Source organism: Lepidothrix coronata, unplaced genomic scaffold (assembly GCF_001604755.1).
Source record: "Lepidothrix coronata isolate B3197 unplaced genomic scaffold, Lepidothrix_coronata-1.0 Scaffold26, whole genome shotgun sequence".
In the NCBI taxonomy this organism is placed as follows: Eukaryota; Metazoa; Chordata; class Aves; order Passeriformes; family Pipridae; genus Lepidothrix; species Lepidothrix coronata.
Genome location: NW_016690206.1, coordinates 4,821,209 through 4,847,646, shown reverse-complemented (window position 1 = coordinate 4,847,646; position 26,438 = coordinate 4,821,209).

Here is a 26,438-nt window from a genome sequence, read left to right as displayed (position 1 = left end):
AGCTCCAATTTCAGCTGTTGCACAGTCCAGCTATGTTACAACCTGTAACAAGTTGAAACCCCACAGTCCTTTCTTCCCTAGTCCAACTCTCCACCACCATGACTCTTCAACTAGATACAGCCAAAGCATCTTAGCTTTACTTAACTCTACTCAGAAAAAACTACAGCTGACTATAAATTATCAAAGGTTTACACTGAGCTAAATGGCACACAGTTATTGGCACATGATAACTTTGAAAATTTTCATCCTCCAAAGGCTTTAAAAGGCATTTTAAATCATCATAAATTTGAAATACCTTGGTGAACCATAATTATTTGCACAGGTTAAGGAGAGATTGTGAATCAAAAGCATTCTCAAAGGCAGCTTAGGTCATAGCAAAGGTAACTCTTATTAGTTGCTAAAAATCACTAATTGTTCAGGAAGTCTCACTAAAAATGGATGACAAACTTCAAATAAAAAACTAAACATAAACTGTTGTACTTTAATTTATGTTCTACTATGTGGCTGTCTAAGGACATGTCTTCTGAATTGCAAATGAATGATTAGGACAACAGAGCAACACGAAAGAAAGAATCAGTAAAGCCCTGACAAATTTCTAACACTCTCATACTTCTCCTCCAGACTCAAGGACTCAGAATCTCTATAGTTTTATGCTGTCTGTCAGACTAACCTGCAAAAGGCCACAAGGATATTCAAGGGACTAGAGCTTCTTTTACACAAGGAGATGATGAGAGAGCTGGGACTACTCATTCTGGACAATAGAAGGCCAAGGGGAATCTTATCATTGTATATACATATCTTATGAAAGTGAGCTAAGAAGAGGAAGCCAGATTTTTCTCAGTCATACCCAGGTAATAGGTACAAGTTTTATGTGTGGGGTTTTTTTGTTTGGTTGGTTTGTTGTTTTTTTTTACTATGAGCACAACCAAACACCAGAACAGGCCGTTCAGCAACCTTATGAAGTCTTCAGCCTTGCACGTCGCTCAGGGAGAAGTTTAGATTAGATATTAGGAAAACTTTTTTCACAGAAAGGGTTGTAAAACCTTAAAACAGACTCCTCAGGGAAGTGGTAAAAATGTGTGGATATGGCACCTGAGGATATGGTTTAGTGGTGAACATGGTGGTGGTGCTAGATTGATGGTTGGACCTGATGATTTTAAAGGTCTTTCCCAATCTTCATGATTCCATTGTTCTATTCAAAACTAAGATCCTAGACAGCCTGCTGTAGCAGGATCCCCTGCCTTTGGACTAGACAGTCTCTAAAGGTCCCTTCCAACACCAGTGATTCGCTAAGTCTGTGCTATTGCAGCTTATAAGCTTAGGAGTGAAATCCTGTCCCCAGTGATGAAAACAGAAATTTTTTTTCATTAACTTCAAGCATTTTATCTAGTATGCTAGATTTTCAGCAATTTTGCAAGGAGGAAAGCATTTTTCAAGATATTTTTTACTTTTATTTGCTCGTAAACAATGACGTATCTGTCTGATTAGCTGAAGCAGACAGCCTGATGTTTATGGGCTTTATATCTAAGTGGAAATATGACCACTTTTCATTTATAGAAAACTTACCTCTATTGTTTTATTTGGGTTTGGTTAAGCTAAAATATTTCATTCTCACTGAAACTCAACATATCGCCTGAGTAGTGCAAAAAAACCCCCAAACCCTTCCTTTCAGTCCACCGAATTTTCTACTAATTTTTCTTAAATTTACTCTGAGAAATATGAGCTTTTCAAAGTGCATAAATACTAGCATTCTAAACCTTCTAGTACCAGAAACAGTGACAGTCCGTTTTTTCCCCATCTTTGATGGCCCAAAAGTTTGCCTAAAACAATGGTGCGTTCACCACTAATAACAGAACACTGTTTTTTTAACACTTCCTGAAACTTCAGGTCAATGACTGACAGAATAAGGTTACAAGCCATGCCTTCTCGTTACACGTCTAAACACTGCCAGAACCTGAGTGCAATCACTAGTAATGATAAATTCTAACACCTGCAATCTTATCAGGTGGCAGAAATACCACATCAAAACTCCCAAGTTGTCACCACCCTTGCAAATAAATGTGAAATAAGAAATCAGACAGCTCTTCTCTGTTCCAATTTTTATAGGAAGAGTTACAATTTCCTCCTGCTCCACTTGTCAGTCCAGCCTTTATTACATTGCTTTTCAATTCTATTTGTTAATGTAAAAGAGACACAAGGTGCAAATGAAACCCACCATTTTTATGTAGGTAAAAGATTAAGTGTTTGGACCTAAACTGTTGATTCTAAAGCAAGAAATAGTCTCCCTTGAAAATGAAATTAGTGCATCTTGGTTGATTTATAGTTTAAATATTTCTCACTTAATCAGTCACTTCCAGTTCAGGTGTTTGCCTGGGTCTATTTTGTTACATAGCATTTTCCTGGTTTCCCCCCCTCTTTTTAATGTTTTATTTAAATATTTATTACCTAACTTTGAGAAGCAACTAGAAAAAAAAATAATCTCTCTTTGAAGAACAATAGATATGAATTAATAGAACAGCATTGTTCAAGGAGGACAAAGAAAAAATCTGTCCCCTATTATTTTGGTTTTTACTTAATAAAATAGAATATTATTTTCTCACCATAAATAAATTATCTCTATTTTCCTCAGTTTCTGCCTTATAATTACCTCCTTACGATTTCATGCAAATACAAATTTCTAAATTATCCAGCTTATTTGGATAATGGGAGTCAATTTAATTTGTACTACAGGGGTTCTTCTCTGCATGCAACTCTGTTTCCCAGAAGACCTTTGATTTTATTATTTTTTTAAACCCCAACCTTTTAAATAAATAAAACAGACCCAGCTAAATCAAAAGAAGTCTTTGTACAAGGTACTGCCACTCAACTCACTGGAAACCTTATAAGCTCTTTCATAACTCTAAATTGCATCAGCTTCTTTGTCAATATTTCAAATCTTTGAAGAATATTTCTCTTGAAAGATTGTCTTACCTCATAGATATACAAATCTAGGCTTTTGCACTAAGGGTTAATGGCACCAGTAAAGACACATGCGGTTACAAAAATGTTATATGGAACTGAGTAGGATCATTATGAAAGACAGTTCAATACCTACCCTCAGTTCTACAACTGTGATAATTTGGTCTCTTGTCTGGTTAGCCCTGCAATTTTCCTTTATGCCCTTAGCCAACTTTTAAAATTCCAGAGTGAATTCCATTCTTACAGACCACAGGCAAAATGCGGTCCCTATCTGAAATAATAAAGTGATAAAGCTGAAAAAAATTTTTCCAACAACACTGTTTACAAACAGATTTTATAGGTATATCAACTTATTAAAAAATAAGTTAGTACCAATTTACAGTGCCTGTGAATAAATACTTCTCTTCCTTTGCCTGTATCTCTTCCATTTCTTATATTTAGCCAATTTTTCATGAACACTGAACAACTCATTAAATTTTACTTGAATTGCACTTTGTTCATAAATTTCAACCCTGTTATTTCTGAACTTCCATAAGAAATACACAGAAAAGAATCTAATGTTTTTTTCACTGTGCTGGATTGTATATTTTTTTTTTTCAGTGCTTGCCATTTAAAAGTAGAAAGTACCAGGTATGCTACACATTTAGGCATTTGTGTTTCCCTTACTAAAATCTTGTCAGTGTCTACTTTCTGATTTGCCATGCTGTTTTATTTGATGTAGAAGGTCATATGTTTAGGTTAGTATGGTGGCTGCTGGCGAGTGAGTCCATGGGATGTATCGTTATCTTCTTTTTTCTCTGTAGGTGATTATTTTTTTTCCAAATGTACTGTAACAAGTATTCAGTGAGATTTTTACTGATAATGTTATCTGGAGTCTGAGTGGATATTTGGTTTCATCAGCACCAGAAAGGCAAGACATCCATATGATTATTCCATGCTTGTATGCTGTAAACATCAATAACTCTGCTTTGCTTTCCCTCGTATATAATTAACTTCTATAAGTGAAGCATATCCTTTTTGAAAACAGCAAATATGTAGGAGCCCTAAGCAGGTTCTTAAGATTTGTTGTCTCATCTCCCACTCTTTTCTTTCATTTGCAGTCCCATAATGTTAGGACTATTGTATTTCATGACTACATTTCATAATGTAGTTTCTATTTTCTTAAACATTTTATAACCTCTTTGCATACTGAGACTGTTGAGTGGTTATAATATTGATTGTTCAGGTCTTTCTTAGTACTACTGCCAGCACAAGACATTTCAAGCCAAATTCCAGTATTTTTCAACAGCTCATTTGTCGGTCCAAAGATGTGGGATCCTCCTCTTGTTGCCATCTTATGTCTTTAAATCATAAAATATTTAAATTGCAATGTAAGGGATGAATTGCCTCCCTAATTTGTAATCTGTTTCAGTCAAACAAAAGAAGCATTTGCGTGGTCAAACAATATTTTTCTTCAGCATTTCACAACTATCTTTATTCATCTAATCTCTGAAATAATTGATTGTAAAATTCTAGGACTCTGGTGACTTTTACACCACATCCTTTTCCCATCACAAAACTCCTATTTTTTTCAACTTATATCTGACATAGTTTCCATCTCCATCAAGGGCCTATTTTCCTTATTTAGTTGAACAAGTTCTTTTTTACTTTATGTGAGTATATTACGGACCTCACTGAAGTCCAGTAGAAAATCTTCAATTAAAATTACTAACTTTTCTGAGTCATAATTACTTTTCAGTACGCCTAAAGCATGTGTTATTTTAAAAAAAGCTCTCACGAACACTGCAGCAAATTCTCCAAACCTGTGTTTGAAGCACTTCATTGAAAAGATGTGGTTTCTCTTCACTCTTTATGGCTGTTTTATTCTGATTGACTGTACTAACTGATACACTCTCAGATCAAGCATGCAATTTAAGTGTGACTGCTTTACACATTGCCTAGAACACAGTGTCTTAGTATGGGCAAACCAATGTGCAAACCCAGTTTAGATAGGGAAAAGATATTCTGGATGTCCTGATCTAGAGATAGGTCAGAGGTACTGGAAGAACATAGAACAGAGATAGAATATATTCGCAGAAAATTCTGCACAGGAGAATTATGTATGCAGTAAAATATTTCCACCACAGAGATCATCTTTTCTACAGATTTACAGGTCATATATTGTACATGATATAATTAATTTCTTCTTTTTCAGAAGTAGGTAAAACAAATAAAAACCAACATTTTCCAATAAGCTCCATCTCATTTTTATTTTTTCAACAAAATAGAAAGAAAATTCAAAAATTTGAGACATACTAAAGAGATATTTCTAGGAGAAAGAAAAAAAGAACTCATAACTAAGTATTGAAAGGAAATGTTATGGGAGATAAACCAGAGTGATGAATTGACATTAATGATGAAACAGGTAAAACTGGAGCAACCCAAACAGTTAATTTAGTGAAATGATGTCAGCTTTTATAGGTGGTGTTCGGTTAATCATCTGGGTGTTGTTTCAATATTTCTCAGTGGACACTTTCAGTAAAAACTCTTACTGGCTATACTTGATTGTGTGAAAGTAGAATAGTTGTAAGTAAATTCCTTTTATATATTTCCAAAGAATTAAAATTCTTGTGTATCGTCACCCTGATATGTGTGGGGGTGTGGGAAGTGATGATGGTGGGCATTGTTTGAAACAAACAAAAAGGGTAAGAAGTTCGAAGAACCTGGTAGAGCATGTGTTGGTTGATCACCTGTTTGCTCCTCTTTGTCTTATTTTAAGGCTCCCTTGATATTTCACTGACAAATCAAGCAGAGAACAGTATCTCTTAGAAACTGAAAAAAACTTAAATTGATGAGTCATTACTCAAAAGAATGTAAGGTAGAATATAAAAAATAGTCTTCTGAGAAGTAGAAGAATCAACTTGATTTTTTGCTAGTATTAAGCTGCCTTCTTTCCTCTATTGTTTATACCATGTTCCTAGTAATATCCCTGTTGCTGGAACGCTTTTTGACATTTGTCAGCTACTCAGATTTTCCTGTATTGTGTTCCAATTTTCCTTTCATGATTGGACACTAGATCTACCCTGTCAAAATTATTTCTTTTATTGATTATTCTAACTCTAATTATAGCATGGGACACATATAGATTTATTCTATTAAGACTACCTGCAAATAATATTTTCTGCCTTCCCTAGAATCATAGATTTTTGCTCAGCTATAGGTATTAGTCACAATTACACATTTCTATCGACTAATTCTCTCCCATTTTAGAGGTGAAACCAAATGGATATTGGTTTGCAGATTTGTTTCTTCTAAAATTAACCTATTTAGAAGCCTATATAGCTGCACAATCAAGCTTAAAGTATTAGTCAGGTGACATCTATTTTTTCAAATCAAATATTTTATTTAATCCTTATGAGTATATAACGAATACAAGTTTGCATAATAAATTTTCTTTTCTATTCTGCTAAATATTTTTTTCTTATTCTTTTCATACTTACAGGTACCACAAGAAAGTGTTCCAGGTAGAAAAAATTCTGTAAATGCTTATCATAAAATATAGCTTATTCAACTAGGTTAATTTATTGCAACAGCACAAAGAGAGTTTATTAAATATTAATTTTCTTCTATCTGCATTGATATTAGTAATTTAAGTTTGGCTATAATGTAATCAATTACAGTGAAACATACTGTGAGAAAGTGAGCCTAGCGCATTAATTTAATCTATTTTAGCTACTCCTGCTGTCTCCAAAATCATTTCTATGGTTACAAGGCATTTGTCAAAGATTTCTAAAAGCAAACATCTGTGCTTCCAATTCTTCTCTAAATAAGGCTAACATTTTATTATTCTCTCTTGAACTACTTAGTTTGGGAGTTGTGTATCTCTAAACATTTCTTCTTCAGTAGAAGAGAATTAAAACATTGTCATCAATTGACATTTTCTGTAGACAAAATGCATGGTAGCTGCTTGTAAAACAGATACAAGAAACATGGAAATGTTTATTATAAGTAGCTAGGAGAACTTGACATGTATCATCTGAGATATCAAAGTACTCAGTTTCTTTTCACCCTTTCAGGAGTTATGCTGACAGAATCCACCATGGGTTTTAGAGCTGTAAGAGTTTAGTTCTAGGCTGACATGAATATAAATTGATACCTATAATATTAAGAGGGCAGAAAGGAAAGGACTGCAAAACTGTAATTGCAATCTCTTAAATATGAACCCATTCCAGCTTTGATCCTGCATTTGATATAGCTCATGTGTGGTCCCAAGTGGTACAAACTTTTAATAGGAAGATTCAACACTTGATACTTCAATGCAATTGGCATCAACCTTATATTATGTAGATTGTTTTTGTGAAAAATGCATTCTTTAAATCGTCATTTGAGAGAAAATAATACAGGCCACTCTGAGACTCTAATATGAAGTATCATCAGAGTTTGAAAACAGGTCATGACTACAGCCCACTTTTATCTTGCATAAATTAGCACTGCTGCCAAAAAAGGTAATCTCTGCCTCTTGCACTTCCTTCCTTCCTTACACCAGAATAAGAGTTCACAGATGTGAATGGCAAGCTGGTTCTAAAGCCCTTGAGTCTGTATAAAAAAGTCATGTAGCAGTCACCTTCACTGAGATCCACACTGGAATGTTGCTCTTTTGTCCTTTATTTACCAAAACATTGAAACTGCATTCTTCAAAGTCATGTCTCTGCTGCCTATTTGACCTAAAATAATTAAATTTATTTTTCTTTGTGAAGATTTCTTTGATATACACCTATATATATATATACACATATACATATATATATTTATCACAGGGATTGGCAGGATTGTTATTTGCTGGTATGATGATAATGCTCAGAAATCCAACTTATGATGAACTCTGCAAATGTGACTATAAGAAATATAGCATAAACTATGTCAGAAGTTCCCTCTGGATCACCTAGTCTATCCCCTATTCAAAGCAAGGCTAACTTCAAAGTTAGCTTGAATAGTTCCAGGTTGAATTACTAAAAAGTTCAAGGACTGAGATTTCACAGTCTTTCTGAGCTCCTGTCCCAGTCCTTAACCACTCCTGTGGTGTTTATTTTTTGGCTTATTTTGGTGGGTTGACCCTGGCTGGATGTCAAGTGCTTAAGAAAGCCACTCAGTCACTCCCCCTTCTCAGCTGAACAGGACAGAAAAAGTACAATGAAAGGCTTATGGGTTGAGACAAGGGGAGGGAGAGATCACTCACCAGTTTCTGTCATGGGCAAAACAGATTTGTTTTCTGAAACCACCTGAAAGGAGTTTGTAGCGAGATGTGAGTTGGTCATGTCTTTCTAGTAGCAAGCGATGGAACAAGAGGAAATGGTCTCAGGTTGTTCCAAGGGAGGTTTAGATTGAATATTAGGAAAGATAGTAACCAAAAGGGTTTCTTAGCATTGGAGCAGGCAGCCAGAGGAAGTGCTGGAGTCACCATCTCTGGAAGTATCTAAAAGACATCTACATGGGTCACTTAAGTACATGGACTTGGAAATGCTCGGTTAACGATTGGCCTTGATGATCTTAAAGTCCTTTCCAACCTGAACAGTTCTATGAGTCTATGAGTATATGACTCAAGGAAAAAATATTTTAGTTTAATACTAATCAAACCAGAGTAAGACAATGAGAAATAAATCCAAATCTTAAAATGCCTTCCTCCCACACCTCCCTTTGTCACAGGCTCAACTTTATTCCCAGTTCTTTACCTCCTACCTCTGAGAGGCACAGGGGGGCATGGAATGGGAGTTCTGATCAGTTCATTGCATATTGTCTCTGCTGCTCCTTCCTTCTCACAGGGAGGACTCCTCACAGTCTTCCCCTGCTTCAGCATGGGGTCCCTCCCATTGGAGAGAGTCCCTCATGGATTTCTCCAATATGTGTCCTTCCCAAGGGCTGCAGTCCTTCACAAACTGCTCCAATATGGGTCCCTTCATGATGTCCAGTCCTTCAGGAACAGATCACTTCAGAGTGGGCTCCCCACAGGGTCATAGGACCTGACAGCAAACCTTCTGCAGCGTGGCCTCCAATCTCCATGGGGCCAAAGGACCTGGCAGGAGTCTACTCCAGTGTGGGCTTTCCATAGGGTCGAAGCCTTCTTTGGGCATCAACCTGCTGCACCACAGGAGTCCTCCACAGGCTGTAGGTGGGTATCTGCTCCACTGTGAAGCTCCATGGGCTGTGGTAGAACATACTGCTTCACCGTGGTCAGCACCACAGGCTACAGTGGAATTTGTGCTCTGGTGCCTGGAGCATCTCCTCCCCTTCCTTCACTGACCTTGGTGTCTGCAAAGCTGTTTCTCTTACTTCTCTCTGCAGATGCAGCTTGTTGCACAAATTTTTCCCCTTCTTAAATGTGCCAACACAGAGGCACCACCACTGACAATGACAGATTTAACCTTGGTCAGTAGCAGGTCCAACTAGAGCCACTGGCATTACCTCCATTGTACACAGGGAACACCTCAGGCAGCCCCCCACAGAAGTGACCTCTGTAGTACACCCAAAACTCAGCACACAAACCCAACATGTATATCTATCTGGAATTTGCCTTTTACAACCAATGTCTGAAGTCTGTTGCTTTCTTCTTTAAAGCAACTCATTAAGGTATGATGCTTAAATAGCAATCCAATCCTCCCCTGCCAAGTCACATCTCTTCTGCACTAAACAAATCCATTTGCCTTTTCCTCTCCTGCTCTATCACATACTCCAATCCTCTAACCATCTCAGCAGTATAGCACTAATGAGTATATTGCTGTAAAAGCAAAGATGATCAAAGAAGAAAGAGAAAACTTATAAATAAGCTGAGTGATCAAGGCACATGAATCTGGTTGTAATGAAGAACTACTAGTGTATTTTCTGGAAAAAAATGGTTCAGTGACTCATTTCAAACCTTTTTGTAAAACCAATCAGCAATGAAGAGCTTAGGCATAAACCCAGATTTTGGGCAGCACACTGTTTCTCCTTCGCTGAAACATATTAAGCCCCCAGTTCTGATATAAACAGCTCATTATTGTCTCCATGAACTTTTTATGGAGCTCTAATTCCTTAAGGAATAGGATGTTAGAATAATGATTTTCCTATTAATATTGTGGTTATAGATTATAGTAACCACATTTCAAAATAGAAGAACTTTTTCATCTGCTAGCACAGTTTGCTAGAAGGAAGCAGTGACAGAAAAATAGGAAGCTGATGAGGAGGAAAGCAAACCCTTTTCAATATAAGTGACTTACAAGATAAAACTCCTTTTCACCATGCAAATTCTAACTTTAATAATAAAGCAAGACCCAAAACTAGCCCTCACAACCCTATGTATCATGAAACAAACATCAAATATACCTTCCCTATGTTAACGGGCCTACTGTCTAGAACAATATTTGTTCTAGAGATGTAAACACAAATGAAATGTTTAATGAAAATTAATTCTTTCTTTGCATTACATACACAAACCTATGGCTCTGTTTTGAGATCAGGTGACAGCAAGCCAAAGAATGAAAAAAGCTCTCAATAATCCAATGCTAATATTAAAACCAGCAAAATTGTAGTTCCTTTATAAAGTGAGGGGTTTTGCTGCTCCATTTAATGTTTTCTGAAATACGTGGAATATGGAAAAAGACTTTAATTCACCAAAGAAAGCTTGTAATAATGAAAGTATTAGCTTTACCTATTATTAAAACTTTTGGAAATGTAAAGATTCATGCTTATTAATTCTAGGTGAATGTACATGGCCCCAAGAAGAGGTAAGCCATGACTTACTCTTCAACTGTGCTGCATTATTCTGTGTGATGAATATATTATTAAAAGGCAATAAGAACCACCACTCCATCACTGGAATTTTAGCAGCAGCCACTGGAGAACATACTCTCTTAGCCATATTTGTTTCTATGCTTTTTAGTTTAACTTTCGGAGTAATTTTCAAGGGGATTGGTTATGATGAAGAGTTTCCATAGATGCAAATGTTCCAAAACCTAGCCAAACCATCAGGTTACAAATTTTCACAGGAGTCTGATCTAAATTTGCTCATCCTGATTTTTCAGAGAGTAAAATTAATAAACATAGATTGAAGATTAAGAATTGGTTTAGATTTTCAAAGTCTATTGCAAATATAGGTCTACTGCTACTTGTATCAATAGGACATATACAGTCATCTCTGGCACTGAAACAGAGGAAATTGAATACTGAATGCTTTGGGAAATGCTATAAAATGCAATTAATTCAACATTTTTGTTATCTGTGTGATTTAGATGCATTACCAAAAATCACAAAAGCTAGGCCCTGCATGTTTTTATCTAGAAAGACAATGTTTCAGTGCAAGGAAAATTTTACTTAAGGAATTAAGTCAGATGTCAACTGTCAGTTTTCCAAAATAAATCTGTTTATTTGAATCTCTGTGAAAATAAAGATTTTTTAGAAGTAAACAGGACTGTATAACATGCAAAAGTATGAATTCTGTGGCAAAGTGGAACATTTTTTTCTAGATACACACATTTTCTACTGTTTCATGATGTTAGTACCTTTCTCTTCCAGTAAACAGTTACAGTTATGAGAACACGCAGTCACACTGAATGCTTGGCCACAGTACATTGATCACAGATCAGATTATTTCCTTCCCTCTGGTCACTGGCAGTGAAATGCAAGCTGAATGTCAAGGCAAGCCACTGCCTCTACCAGTCTTCAGGTGCTGCACCACACACACCGATGTTGCTAGTCCTCAACTACCTCCTTTTTTAGTAACTGCAGGTGACTCTTCTAATGGGTATGCTTTGTCAAATGTTAAGTAAAAAAAAAAAATTAAATTATTACACAGCCCTACTTTCAGTTGCTCTTTTTTTCCCCATTGGTCATTAAATCACTTATAAAAAAATTAACTTTGAGAACCGATGGAGACCTCATGGATGTCACCCAAAGCTTTTTCCACTGACCTCAATAAGATACTGAATACCTGTAAGGATTGAGCAATGAATTATCAAGAGTTCCTTAAAAGATCCTGACAAAATATATTTTCTTTCAGTCAGGATACAATCTTGAAAGAAAATGACATTTCCTGTCAGTTTGGGGGAAAAATTCTGCACATTTTTCAACACAAATGCAGAAATTCATAGGACTTGACCTGCAGTTAGAAATCTTGATTTAGGTTTACTAATTGCTTTATGACTCAAACTCAATATGAAAACCCTGCAAAAGCAAGGATTTTTGGTTTGGTTTGGGGTTGGGTTTTTTTTCGCTTTTTTTTCTCTGGCATTTATACACTGTGAGAAATAAACAGCTGGGGTAAGCAGCAGGCTTTTCAATATGTTTTATTTATTTATACACAGAACTTTAAGCATATGTCGTATTGATGGCATTTACATCATAATATATGTTGTTCCCTATAGCTGTGCAAATTCATCAAAATTGTCTGAATATCTACTGAATGTTAAGGCAAGAACAGCTTACCAAACTTTTTTTCCATCTGGTTCTTACCCGCAGGCTCAGCTTTTCTGCATAAAGGACTCTGAAGGAAATATATGTTTTAAAATGCAATAGTCTGTCTCTGAAAGAAGATGGTTCCTTTTCTCACTCCAACTGAAAGAAGAAATAGGCATGAGAACTTAGTTTATTCCAGACATAAGAACAAAAATAGTGAGAACTAATAAGAGGATTACATCTAGATTAAATTAAATATGTTAGAAAATATGATTTTGTATGACAGCTTGTACAACAAATACACCTTTTCACTTGTACAGTTCCATTATAAATTTATATATATTCGACAGACTTACTGATGCAAAAATTCTGTTCTTTAGGTTTATGATAACATGTTAAGACTTTACCCTTCACTGAGTGGTGTCTAAGATGTGTGGCTATCTGCTACATGTGTCCATAGTTGGAGAAATAATAGTAGGAAAAATTATAAAGGGCTTCTCTCAATAAGTAGGACTGTGCTCAGTCCAAGCATACTTCACTCATGGGTCCCAGGGCTTTTAGGTGTTCTAGCAGTCTACGTGCCTCAATACGGAAAACTCTCTTCTCATCCAAATTACAATAAGCAAATTCTGATTTCTCTGGTCTTGGACCTTGTTCCAGGGTCTGATGATATTCACTAAAGTTTTCTCTTTGATTTGTTGGATCTAGGTCAAGCCTGCTCCACATCAACCCAGATACAATAAATTTCAATAAAAATTGCAGAAATTCAAAAAAGTGGATGTTTTTCATGTTCAAAACATAATATATCCAAATCCCGTGTTGTATTGATTTTTTCTGCTCTGGAAAATTCATGGAGATCTACTTTCTATGTATTGTTCTGGACAGTGAGTGGAAAAGTATGATCTATTTAGTGAGATGTCTCTGAAGATGGATAAAAGAGCTCCTTCTGCATTAAATGACTCAGATGTTTTCTTTAAAGCAGTAGACATACTTGAAGTATACTTCACATAGCAGTATAATGCTGTGTGTTATTCGTTATCTTGCATAAGCACCATACCAGTAATGGTCCACTTACTCCTACAAATCTTGGGTAGACAATATTCAGAAAAATTGAGCCAGTGAGTGATTACTGTAACCATGGAAACAGTTGTCTGGTATCTCACACATGCAGTATGGAATGAGAAGACATATGCTCTTGCAGTCATGGGGATACACTGTCCAAACACCACTGACTCACCTTCTCCTTTTTCCCAGCACACTCCAGGTGAGTGAGTGATGGGTACCTCTGGTTGAGAAAAAGATGACAAGTCTGAAACATGACAGGTGAAATAGAAACCTAGATAAGATAGAATCTTCACTTTTTTCCCAATAGATAAACTTTATTTATTTCCTGGCAATGTAAAGTTTTTCAAGGCTGAAGATAGCATATACACTTTTTATCCTGCATAGCCTGGAACCATGAATCTTCTTAAGAGATATGTTACTTTCTCAGTATAAGTTAGCTTTTTGATATGCCTACCATCAAAGTTGTAAATAATAAGTGTTGGAAAAAAAATTTTCTCAATACAGTAACTTTAAAAAAAACATATAAATTCTCTCATGTGCCTTTAGTTCTAAAACCATCTTGATTTCTGAAATTTTGACACAGTTTCTCATGCCTTCCTTAGCAATTTCAAGAGTATCTACTTTTTACATTTGTGACTCATGGACTCACTGGTCATTTTAATATGTTTTAAAAATAAAGAAGAAAAAAATTCATTTTGATTACATGGTTGGCACCTAAAGTTTTTTTCCTTGGGCAATGGTATCCAAAATTATGTGCTTAGCTTGTTAAACATTCCCAAGCTCAGTGGGAAAGCTGAAAACAAACATGATATTTCATCCTTGGCAAGAGAGTTCATAAGCTGGAAGAATTTATTTTTACCATTCCGAAATCATTCTTTGTTCTCTACCTCATGTTTATTTCTGCCAATAATAAAAAGAAAAAAATCTCTGGTTTCAAAACCACCTAGTAAAGTGTACAACAAAACCCTGTCTGCTAGAGGAAAGATCCTGAGTCCTTGAGCTTACTCGGGGTCCTAAAATGATATGAGCTGTATATATACTCTTTCACTGATATGAAAGAGTATATATAAATTCAGGCATAATATGAAAACACTTGTATGCTATAATTCAGTATCCTCATCAGGAAATTATCATGCAATTGACTTGTCTAAAGAAAATTTGCTGGTACGCATCCATTTAATAGAAACCAGAAGATATTACTGCATCCAGTAAAGCTGGAGAGTAGGAAAAATGCTGGCATGTGAATTTTTCTGTTCATAAATGCAAGAAAGCATTCAGTGGAGAGAAAAAAATTGACATTCATATATTGAATTTGAAATATATCAAAAGAATTATCAGTGTTCCTGTCTATATTGTTCAGCAAAAAATATTTTCTCACTCTGCAGTGGTAGAAATGAACTGCAGAAGGATTAACAAATAATAGATAAAGCCTAAAATGAAGAATAAATAAATAAATAGGCCTGAATATAGTTTACATAATGTATAACATAGAAAACAATAGCATATTGCCACTTGGAATACTTTTGTTGTGGACCTTTAAATATACGTATTCAAATAATAGAAATAAGCATGATTGTATCAGAGGCTTGATAAGGACTGCCATACAAAAAGCAAATAGGATGACTGAATAATTTGATTGGAAACAGGACAGGGAAGAGACAAGTAAAGAAATAGACTATTTCAAGAATATAAATGGAATATATGCATAATAAAACATTTCAATCAAGTTTATCCTTTAGAACTTTTATTTTTAAAAATGTGTGCCTGTGGCACATAATTATTTGTGGAACTTTCTACCACAATATTTCATTAGATCAAAAAAATTTAATAGTATACCTGTACCACTGAAACACGTGCTGTGGGTTTTTAAAAATTTCCATAGTTCAACAATACTGAATGAAATCTAAATTCCCTGAATTCCTATGATTCAAGTTGTGCCTTGCCTTCTGATTGTCAGAGAAGCAACATCAACTAAGCATAACTTCAGCTATAGCTGCCTATTGTGAATTTTCCTCTGTCTTTCCCAAAAGTAAGTCCTGCAGGCTGTAAAAAGACATAAACCATAAAAGCCAACACTTCCTCCAAAATGGCAATTGCTACTATGTCTTATTTTTATTTTCTTAATTATTAGATCTAGGTCCATTTAAATTTCACTTTTAATTTAAAAATGGACTTTTGTTGACATCCAGATGCTACATAAAATTAGCTAAATCTTGCTGTGTAGTGCATTTAGACTAAACAAGAATCAAGATAAAACAGAAATCAATTGACTTTGTTTTCCAGCATTAATTTCATTTTACTGTTATTATAACAATGTTACAACTGTTTGATTCAAATATGTAAGATCTCTCTTCTTGTCTGGAAAAAAAAAACAAACATAAACCCCACAAAAAACAGACCTAAATGACATTTTTTTAAATTGTCAGAACAATTATCTGACATTTAACATGACACAGGTTTTTAGTACATATTTGTCGCCATTTCTTGCTGCAGACTTACTCAACTGCACTGTAGGATAAACACCAAGCAAGGAACTTCTCAAATACTTTTTTCCAGAAGGACATTTAGATATCTATGCAGCTTTTTTTACCTTCTAGTCCCTATAGGAAGCCATTTCTTCTTGTGTCTATGGCAATAGATTAGTGAGAAATATTTGCTTTGGCTAAGCAACCTGTAGGGATTCTACAGGAATGATTCAACAGTAACCAGAAAGCAAATAAGCTTCTTCAGAGGTATGAAAATTAAGTGTAATCATACCTTGATTTATTTTGTGGAATTTTAACGGGGGGACTCTGTGCAAATCCCAGAGACACCTCAGTGCTTTAATTGTTTAATTATTATTTGTGATATGAAACAGATGCTTTTCTTGGTAACCTCCTCTACCTGGATATAACTTTGAAACATATGCTAAATGACCACCTTGCAATTAGGTCAAACGATTAAGAATACAGCCAGATGGTTGTTTAATCTAAATGAATAATGTTAGAAGAATTATTTTAAAAGCATGTTTAGTAGTGCTTCTAGTTTTTTGTGTATTATGCTATTTCAAAGACTGACTGCATCCTCTTGATGGATTTTCAGTGCACCAGGAGAGGGTTAATGATAATTTATCTGTAGTAGCTCCTGTTTGATATGATTTTTTTTCTTTTTTTTTTTCCTTTTTGACTCTTGAAATGGTGGTGGAAAAGAACAACCCTAAGAAAAATTAGTATATTGATATATTATTTTAGAAAGATAATGAACAAGGTTCATCTCCTTCTGCATGTGAGAGTAATAAATTTTCTTTTTATCAGTGGCAAAGAAGCTTATTATTCTGAAGAACATTGCACAGCTATCAGTCCTACAGCCATTATTCATATTGTATGTAGCATCACAAGGCTTGCCTCAAATTTAGGAAGTTAAAAAATTTTTTCAAATGTTTGTCAAGGGTTTTTCAATTTGATATGGTGGGGATTTTTTGTTTGGTTTTGTTTTTTTTTGTTTTTTTTTTTTTTTTTTTATGGAGGCATTAATTCTATATGGCTTTCAATCTGAAATTCCTCCTTAAATAGTCGCATATTACACAAGTTTTCAGCACTGTTTTCATTACTTAGTTTACTCTTTCTTAACCTGTGGGCTTGCTACTTTTGTAGTTCTTTCAATGTTGCTCATGGTTACTCAAGACTCAAAGGGCTGGTCAAGTTTTCTGACATTCCTTTGTCCAGTCAGATTTTGAGAATTCTCTAGCTGTATCTGGCATTTCCAAACACACAGCTGAGAAACTAACAGCAACTCCAGATAACAAGCAACTTCTTTGGAAATGACGAATAGGAATCTGATTCATGTAATTACCTATTATACAAACAACATACAATTGCACTGTACATTTGCAATATTATCATCATATCCCGAACAAAGCACTAGAGCTGACACTCATGAATAGGATCTACAGGCACGTGTGTCTAAATAAATCAGAATTTACAGAACATATGCACCATTACGCACATGCACCTCTATCTGCTGAGGTGTTCCAAAATAGATATATTTTATCACTCTCGTGTCTTTACTGTGAAAATCGTTGTGGGGGGGAAGAAGAGGGAGAAAGCAAAGGAAACATTGAATTTAATGCAGTAATGCATTTTTCTCTTTTCAATAAAAGTGGACAAATGAAGTCATTATACTGGTTTCCTTGAAATCAGTTCCCCTCTCATTCTGATATACTAATAACAGTTTTTCTTGATATGTAACCAGAAGCCTGAGCCTGTGGAGCTGAAATTGTCTCACCGTTAATCAAAGCCGTGGTTTATCATGATTTAGGTCAAGGAAATAAACCTTCTCTGTGCAGCTTGATTGCTGGTACTGACATCACAACTTTTATTACTTTCACTGCTTTGGAAACAAATTGACATTCAGTTCAGAAATAACTCTGTTTGCTCAGCCAAACTGACTTTAATGCTCTCTCTGTGAGCTGACAGCTGGCTTGCAACAGATGATGATGAGTAATCAGCTGATCATGTCTGAAAACAGAACCATGCACCTGGAACCAACTTAAAATCACATTTCGATTACATTTGGAATAGTTATGGAGGCATCAAGAACTGATACAATATCATTGCATCTCCATTCATTATTAGCTTTTGGAAAATTGGTTACTTCCAGCTGAATTTGCATAGCTGAGTTTACCTGTACATATATGGGAAATTCTTCTCCAGTTCTGTAAATTTAAGCATTCTTTGACATCCACAGATTTTGTTGTTTAGAAAATGTTTCGTTAGACCAAAGTAAAATTAAGATAGTTATCATCAGAGATTAATGTCTCTACATTCAAATACAAAATCTCTTGTAGCCTTGGGTCACCAACCCAATCTTTTGCTTTTAGGAGTTTTTGATCACCTCTCACCATGTTCTCCATAACTGTAAATCTTGGTGATATTGGTATAAATATTTGTGTCTTAGCCACAGAAATGCTTATGTTGAGTACATTTTCATAAGGATTGTACACAAAAAATAGAGACATGAGTAGCTGATTTTGCTCGTTGACATGTCAAATGACAAGTGGAATAACAAGCTTTTCATTTTGTGAGACCATTGCTCAGTGTCAGTGGTTGCAGTGCTGCAGCTTATGTCTAGTCACATATTTAGGAGAGGTAGCAAACAACATCCACAATTAGTTAAAGATCAGTATATATGCCCCACTATGTGATACAACAACAAAGACCTTTGGAGATGCCTGAAGTGAAGGAAGGAGAAGCCTACAACAAGAGAATTCTGTGATCTTCAGTTATCCAAGAAGTTTATAACCGAGGGAATGGCTAAATGACATTTTTGATACTATATTATCATATAAACATATAAACTTATATGATACTATATTATCATATAAACACAGGTTACTATAGTATACGCTACCAGGGTCCTATGTATAATCGCCCTTGTTAAATAAGCATTAAGCATGTGTCTTCTGAACATGAAGGAGTCTTTCTAGAAATTCTAATAAAAGGTTACACCACAGTTGCACTTCATAACAGATATTTATCAGGAAGTAAAAAGCTTTGTGGAAAGGATCTCTCTGAGATGACAGACATATGGCTGCTTTGGAAAGGAAACACAAAAGGAACACAGAGGAAACAAGAGAAGGAATTAATTCTTTATATTTGAAATTTTCAGATAAGATCTTTCATCATGGTGTTTTAAAGGACCTGGGGAAAAAAAACCCAAAACACAACAACGACAAACAGTCGGTTTTATAGCCTCTATATTTGAGTCTCATTTGTTCCTACTGGTTCCCATTGATGTTATACTTTATTTAGAGTAGTGGGTTTTTATGGCATGGAGACTTTATCAATATGTAAAAGTACTTGATTAAAGCATAAGCAGCCAGACTCTTTGCTGCAGTGGCATTGAGTGACAGTACAAGAGACTGTAATCACAAATTGAAACACAAGAAATTAATTTAAATATGAGAAAACTTTTGTAGAGGTCAAACATGGGTTAGAGTGGTTGTGAAGTCGCCATCCTTGGAGACATTCAGCTGGACCGAGTTCTGAGATGGATTAGACAATCTTCAGAACTCCCCACCAGCCTCATCACTGATCCTGTGACTATTGTGGAAGGACCTCTGCTTTAGAGGAAATTGCAATTTTCCTGAGTAGCAAGCAGGTCTGCTCATGAAGACAAGCTTGTAGGAATTGTAGGATGTCAAGGGCAAAAGACACGAGACAGAGAAAGATCAGCATCTCACAGAGGACACGTTAAAGAGCAGAAGGAAGGAAGTGGCTGGTAGCCAGGCCTCAAGGGCAAGGAAAAGGAAACTTCATGGAGTGCAAATACTGGTACTCTGGGCTTGGTTTGGTTCTTGCAAATCAACGTACACATTTCATTTTAATGACCTCATCACAGAGGTGTTTTTTTAATTTGTTCACTTTCAGATTTGTATAATCGTATATTTAAATTCTAGCTGCTTGTGCAACTGCTATTTTATGAAGTCTTATCAACTCTTCAGACATGCATATCGTCATCTATATATCACAAATACAAAACCAGTTACTTTCTGTTCATGACCATGTCCTTTATTTTTGCTTTATCCATTATCATTACATGTTATATACAGAAGCTTTCTCAAAAAATCCCATGAGATTTCGGATTTTTGAATTTGTCTTCACTCTTTTTTCAGTCACTTTGAAAAACCAGGATGTGTTTTGCATGCAAACAAAGCAGCTGGAAAATGCTTCAATCAACCTCTATAATCAAGGGTATATTTTTTGCTTGTTCAGTACGAGGGCCTCACAGTGATAGCAGATAACATACACTACTGATTTTTTTTTTGAGTGTTCCTGTTTTCTTCTTTGTTTTGAGAGTAAATTAAAATTTAGCCTGTCATCAGCACACATTATAGAGTATTTTGAAGCAAATAAACTGGTTTGTAGTGACAGTGGAGAAGCTTTGTTCTCCCTCAAATTTATCTCAATGCTTTTTTAGTGAGTCAATCCGAACTGTGTGAAAACTTCCTTTTTCTACTTAGTGAAGAGTAGATTGTGCTTAAGAACTAAACAAACACAGGAAACAAAGTGTGCTGTCACAATCTCTAGGATACAGAGAATAATTGAAATCCATCAAACCAGTATAAGCAGGAAAAAAAAGTCTTGTTTTCCAAAGATGTATTTGGCAAGAGTGTAAGTTAGAGCTGATGACAAATCTCAGAAAAAGGAACTCTGTAAGAAACGAGCCTTATGTCTTTCCTGTGGGCAGTACAAGAGGGAGCTCAGCATTAGAGTTGCACATGGTAGATTCCAAAGTATAACATCTCCTTTCTAGAACAAATGCACTTTACCTGTGTTTGTTACTGCTCAATGAGTAAGAATAATACAAGACTGTAGAATTAAAAATGCGTACACACACAAAGATAAAAAAAAAGCTAAAAGCCATTAGCAATTGTCTTTGTTTGATATGGCCATGGAATACCATCAAGAGCAGTACAGAATGGGGCAGAATATTATACATATTAACCTGAAAATCAATTGCCTCTCACTATACTTTCTCAGAGAACCACAGATGTTTCTCCTTGATTTTTTGAAAATATTTGGACAATAATATTGTCATAAAAAACTTACAGTGGATGGTTCTGTTCTTTTCAAAAATCATAGAATTTAAATCACAGTCTTTTGAAGATGAGTTAGTGTCATGAGAACATTTCATCTAGCTTCTTTACTCAGCCCCTTCCTTTTCTTTCTTAAAAGTTACAAAGAAAATGGATGAAAGGTGCAAAGAAGATAAAAAGAAGTGAAGAAAAGAGGTGGACTTACAGAAAAATTACTAATCTCAGCAGGCAGATAGGGTGGACTGGAGCAAGAGCACAGAGATTCTTTTCAGAGAAAGAGGAAAGCACTTGAGCTTTTCCTGGGTCAAAAAAAAAAACAAAAAAGAAAAGAGAAGAAACTTTAACTGTATTTTAGCCACTAAAGGAGAGCAGAAAATAGAAGAGAAGGATGTCAGACATCTGTGGCTGCCAAGAAACTAAGGATAACAAGTTATAAGTTAAAAGGGGGGCTCACCTTACTGCTATAACAACCTAGGGTAGACACCTTCAGTGTCTTATCCAGTATGAATATGTTTTCCTCTTCCCAATAATGGCTCTCTTGCCTGTTCATGTGAGGACTGTGAGTTCGCTTTTGAAATATTGCTGTTCCTCATCTATTTTTCCTTCCAAGTTCATGTCCACAACTCTCTTTTGCCTTTAAAACACTCAGTCCTGATCCTACTTCTTGTTTTCTAAAGCATATATGTCTCTCTCCTTGGACTTTTAGGATTGCTAACACATGATTTCTGAGGCAGTTGTACCTTCTTTAAAGCTTCAGACATTGAAATCAAATGTCTAAAACCCTCAGTTTTCGCCTGTATTTTCTTTTTAATTTAAAACTCTCTTTCTAATAGCTAAAAAGAAAAAATGTATCAGTCAAAAATAAAGGGGGTAGGAAAAGAGCAGAACACAAAAGCTATGTTTTCGTTTTGTTGTCATTGTTTCATTTCCCTCAGTTTCCTACACATTCCTTTGCTATTTGGTCCTTGCGTTTTTCTGGAATAGTTTTTTTGTATCCACCATATTTTCTTTAGTTCTTCTCCTTCTGTTGACTTACAAAACTACACAACATCAACATGAGACAAGACTGAAATAAATGCAGAAAGTCAGTAAGCATGATTTATAGGAGTATTGATTATGAAAACCACCACCACCATTTCCACATCTGGGCAGGAGTGTCTTAACGTTACCCTAACTCAGATGTGAAATCAATAGAATGCATTCAGACTCTTGGCCATCTTCTCAGTTTTTTTTAATTTGCAGTGAGGCTTAGCATGCTAACAGATATTGGGGGTCAACTGAAGTTGGACAGCAGAAAATGCTTTTATCACCTGGTCCTGCAATAAATGTAATAGATCAGCTATGCCTGTGTTGGAGCAGTAGTGTCTGAGAGAGAAATGGAGAGATAAACTGATGTTACCAGCTTCATCAAACTGGGTTTAATCTACTACCATAGGTTACCCTAGACCCTTTTAGCTTGCTAAGGCTCTACACAATTTCAGCAGTTCCACCCAGAGTCTTTACAACAAACAGATATAGTAAACTGGCAAGGTATGATAGCAAACACACTCTTCTAAATACTCTGCAACTACTCACAGTGAGGCTAATCAGAGGTCAGATACATTCAAGGGATTTGTGCATGCAATAAGAAAACCTAGAAGGTCACTTTTTGTTGAGAGATTCAGTCAGGAATTTGCTCCAGATGTTGAAAGCTTATATTATATAGGAAATGTTAACTTTATTCTTTATTCAGTGCCTGGATATGCTGCTTTTGAGTGGTATATATTATTTCAAGACTTATTTTCTTGCATTTGAAAACATGCATATAGATCAATTAAACTGGAATACACAGAGAGAAAAAAAAAGATAAAAATGAGAAAAAAACAAATTAACAATTTTAATATATAAAAACTTTGCTAAAATTTTAAATAGGCAAACTACGAAATAGGCAAAATTTAATAATTCTTTTCCAAATAAGAAAACTATCATGATCAATTAAGTTTCCATTCAGTAACTTGCTTCTTATATAAGAATATAAAACCAGCATAATGTAAAATTTGTTTGTATTTGAAATTTATTTTTCCTTTCTGTTCTTAATAAAAATAATATTAGGTTTCAAAAAGAGGTTTGCCTTGATTTTATGGATTATAATTTCTATTCCTCTGTGTTCTTTTTATAAAACTCTTTGTAGAACTTTTTATTTGTTAACTTTGTTCTAGAACTTGGAAGTTAGCAAGGATTGCACCTTCTCACTGTCTGTAAAGTTTAACTGCTTATTGTAACTGCAGCATTACCATAACTTAAATACTTACTCTAATACATTTTTGATTGTAGAACACTGTTTAGCATGTCACCATGTAATCCAAATTCTGGTTTTTAATGAAACCTAAGCAAACTTTTTTCTGTTTGGCACATTGTGTCAGATTATATGCAGTTTTTATGCAAGATCCGTGAGGAGGGCATGACTATTTACAGTATGCAAATGATATGCAAATATGCCCTTGTTTTCTGACAGAACCTCTGATGCTCAAGGATATCCTTCCTTCTCCAAATGAGATGCAAAGAATGAAAAATTCTCCTAGGTTCAGCAATTATCAAATTCCACATCTAGTACAGCAGTGTCTCACTTTCCTGGCCCTGCAAGCTGCATACCAAACCCCCCACACTTCTGAAAAGCAAAAGACATTTATTCTGTAACTTATAAGGGCAGATAAGTCCCTCTGAATGGTTCAAATGTAGAAGAGAACAAAAGGTAAGGGAGGTCTCCCTGGGAGATCTCACTGTTCTATTACCAGAGGGAGGATGGACGCACACCTTGATCATTGAATGACCTTTAGATTTCAGCTTCAAAAGAGCTTCATGTCTCCACATAGCTGGGGATTTCAATCAGGCAGAAGCCCATATGCTGCACTCTACCGCACGCTATGCACCCCTGCCATAGAAAGCTTGAACTAACATACCGCTCTTGAGCCTTCTCCAGAGGTAATACTTGAAAGAGGTAATTACACGGCCAGCCAGTCAGCAGGTGTCAGCTATATGTAAAATAAAATTTACAAAGAAAAGATTTCATAAATCTAACAGTCAGGTTTACTTATCATAGGTTTTGTCTTTCGAACCACAATTATACAGGCAAAAGGTAGCAGCAATAGCATTAATAAGCAGCAAAGTATAGTTCTGAACAAACATTAATGACATCAAAAGTTCAATGTCCATAAAAAGTCTAGAAGAAAGGAGGGCAAGAATAGTTGTGACTCTTCCATGTTTATAAAAGAAGTAATGTGTAGTGCACAGAGAGTGTCCCTATTTCTCTTTTTCACTTGGAGTAAAGGATACAAAAATTATGACCCAAATTAATTCTGTTATGAGTTTGTAGCTTAGGCGCCAGATCCTGCGCTTGCATAGCATTGCTAAAGTTAATAGCAGTCATCTCATTAGCCTCCTCAGAGGTTCTTGTACTAAATTTTATATGAGCTGCTTTATGTGTTCATCTTCTATGTCTCACATACTTCATACAAAGGAAATGTAAGCAGTTTCTTTTTCAGATTATATTCAATATTTTATGTGCTGAACAGAGATACTCACTTTCTTCACTTTCCTTAATCTTTTTTTTTTTTTTTAACATTGCACCATTTAAAATTACAGGTAATATGGGAAGTGACTATATCTTAACATGTTTCTTGTTTTTCCAGCAGTCATATATTATTTTAGATTGTGCAGGCAGTATTTTCTGTGTCATTTCCAAAACTCTGTTTCAACGGTAAGACGAAAGGCAATTATTTTGCACTGAAGGTGCAGTAATTATTAGCTACTTATTTTCACAGCAAACTGTGAATAAAGATATTTACTCATTTATTTCATTCATTTATTAGTCTATGTTTTATCTAATTTCTATTTAGAAACTACAAGGATTTTGGGTTCCAAATATGCATGTGATTTGACAGTGGTGTTTCAAAAATGCTGTACAAAGAGCAATACCCTGCTTACCGCAGTCACTTACGATGCCAAATGCACATTTGTCTTGTGTAATCTGTGCACTAGAACAGCCTGCAGCTTGCAAAATATTGTATATCCACAGACTATTTCTGTATAACAGACTCAGATGAACCAGTTGCATACCCAAATTCAGTGGTTATTCATCTCAGTTGCACACCAGATTTTGGGAAGAAGAGATGGATACAGACAAACGACACCCCACTCCCAGCCCCCACCTTTCATCTAATTCTTTCTCTCTGGTATCCCTGTCCCAATATATTTAATCCAGAGAAATTATTCAATTGAATTTAATCTTCATTTTCCCACATTTTCTTAGCCCCTTCATATATTTTTTCGTCTAAACTTAATATATTAGTCCTTTTGCTTTATACTGGCTTTGCTCCTCAGTGGAATTCATAGAATCACAGAATGGGTAAGGGTGGAAGGGACCACAATGGGTCATCTGGTCCAACTTCCCTGTTCAAGCAGGGTCATCCTAGAGCATCCTAGGATTACGACTAGATGGTTCTTGAACATTTCTGGTGGGGCAGGCTCCACAACCTCTCTGGGCAGTCTGTTCCACTGCATAGTCACTCACACAGGAAAGAATTTTTTCTCCATTCTCAGGTGGAACTTCCTGTGTATCAGTTTCTGGCTGTTGTCTCTTGTCCTATTGATTGGCACCACCAAGAAGAGCCTGGCTCCATCCTCTTGACACTCTTCCTTCAGACACTTATAGACATTGATAAGGTTCCCTCTCAGTTGTCTCTTTTTGAGACTGAACAGGCCCAACTCTCTCAATCCTTCCTTGTAAGGGAGATGGCCTAGGTCCCTAATCATCTTCATAGCCCTCCGCTGGACTTGCTCCAGGAGCTCCATGTTTCTTTTGTACCGAGGAGCCCAGAACAGGACACAGCACTCCAGATGTGGTCTCATCAGGGCTGAGCAGAGGGGTGGGATCACCTACCTTGACCTGTTGTCAATGCTTTTCCTAATGAACCTCAGGATATCATTGGCCTTCTTGGCCACCAAGGCACACTGCTGGCTCATGGACAGCTTGTTGTCAAACAGGACCCCCAGGTCCTTCTTTGAACTGCAACACAAAGAAGGTCAGCCCCCAGCCTATCCTGGTGCAAGGGGTTATTCTTCCTGCATTTGCCTTTGTTGAATTTCAGACAGTTCCTATCTGCCCATCTCTCCAGCCTGTTAAGGTCTTTCTGCAGGACTGCACAGCCCTCTGGGGTATTACCCACTCCTCCCAGCTTTGTGTCATCACCTTCAGTAAACTTGCTGAGGAGGTATCTGTCCCTTCATCCAAGTCATTTATGAGCAATTTAAACAGTACTGGGACCAGTATTGAACCTTGATGGAGAGCATTAGTGACAGATCTCCAACTATATCCTTTGTCACTGATTACAACCCTCTGGGATCCGCTGTTCAGCCAGTTCTCAATCCATCTAACTGTCCACCTATCTAGTCCACATTT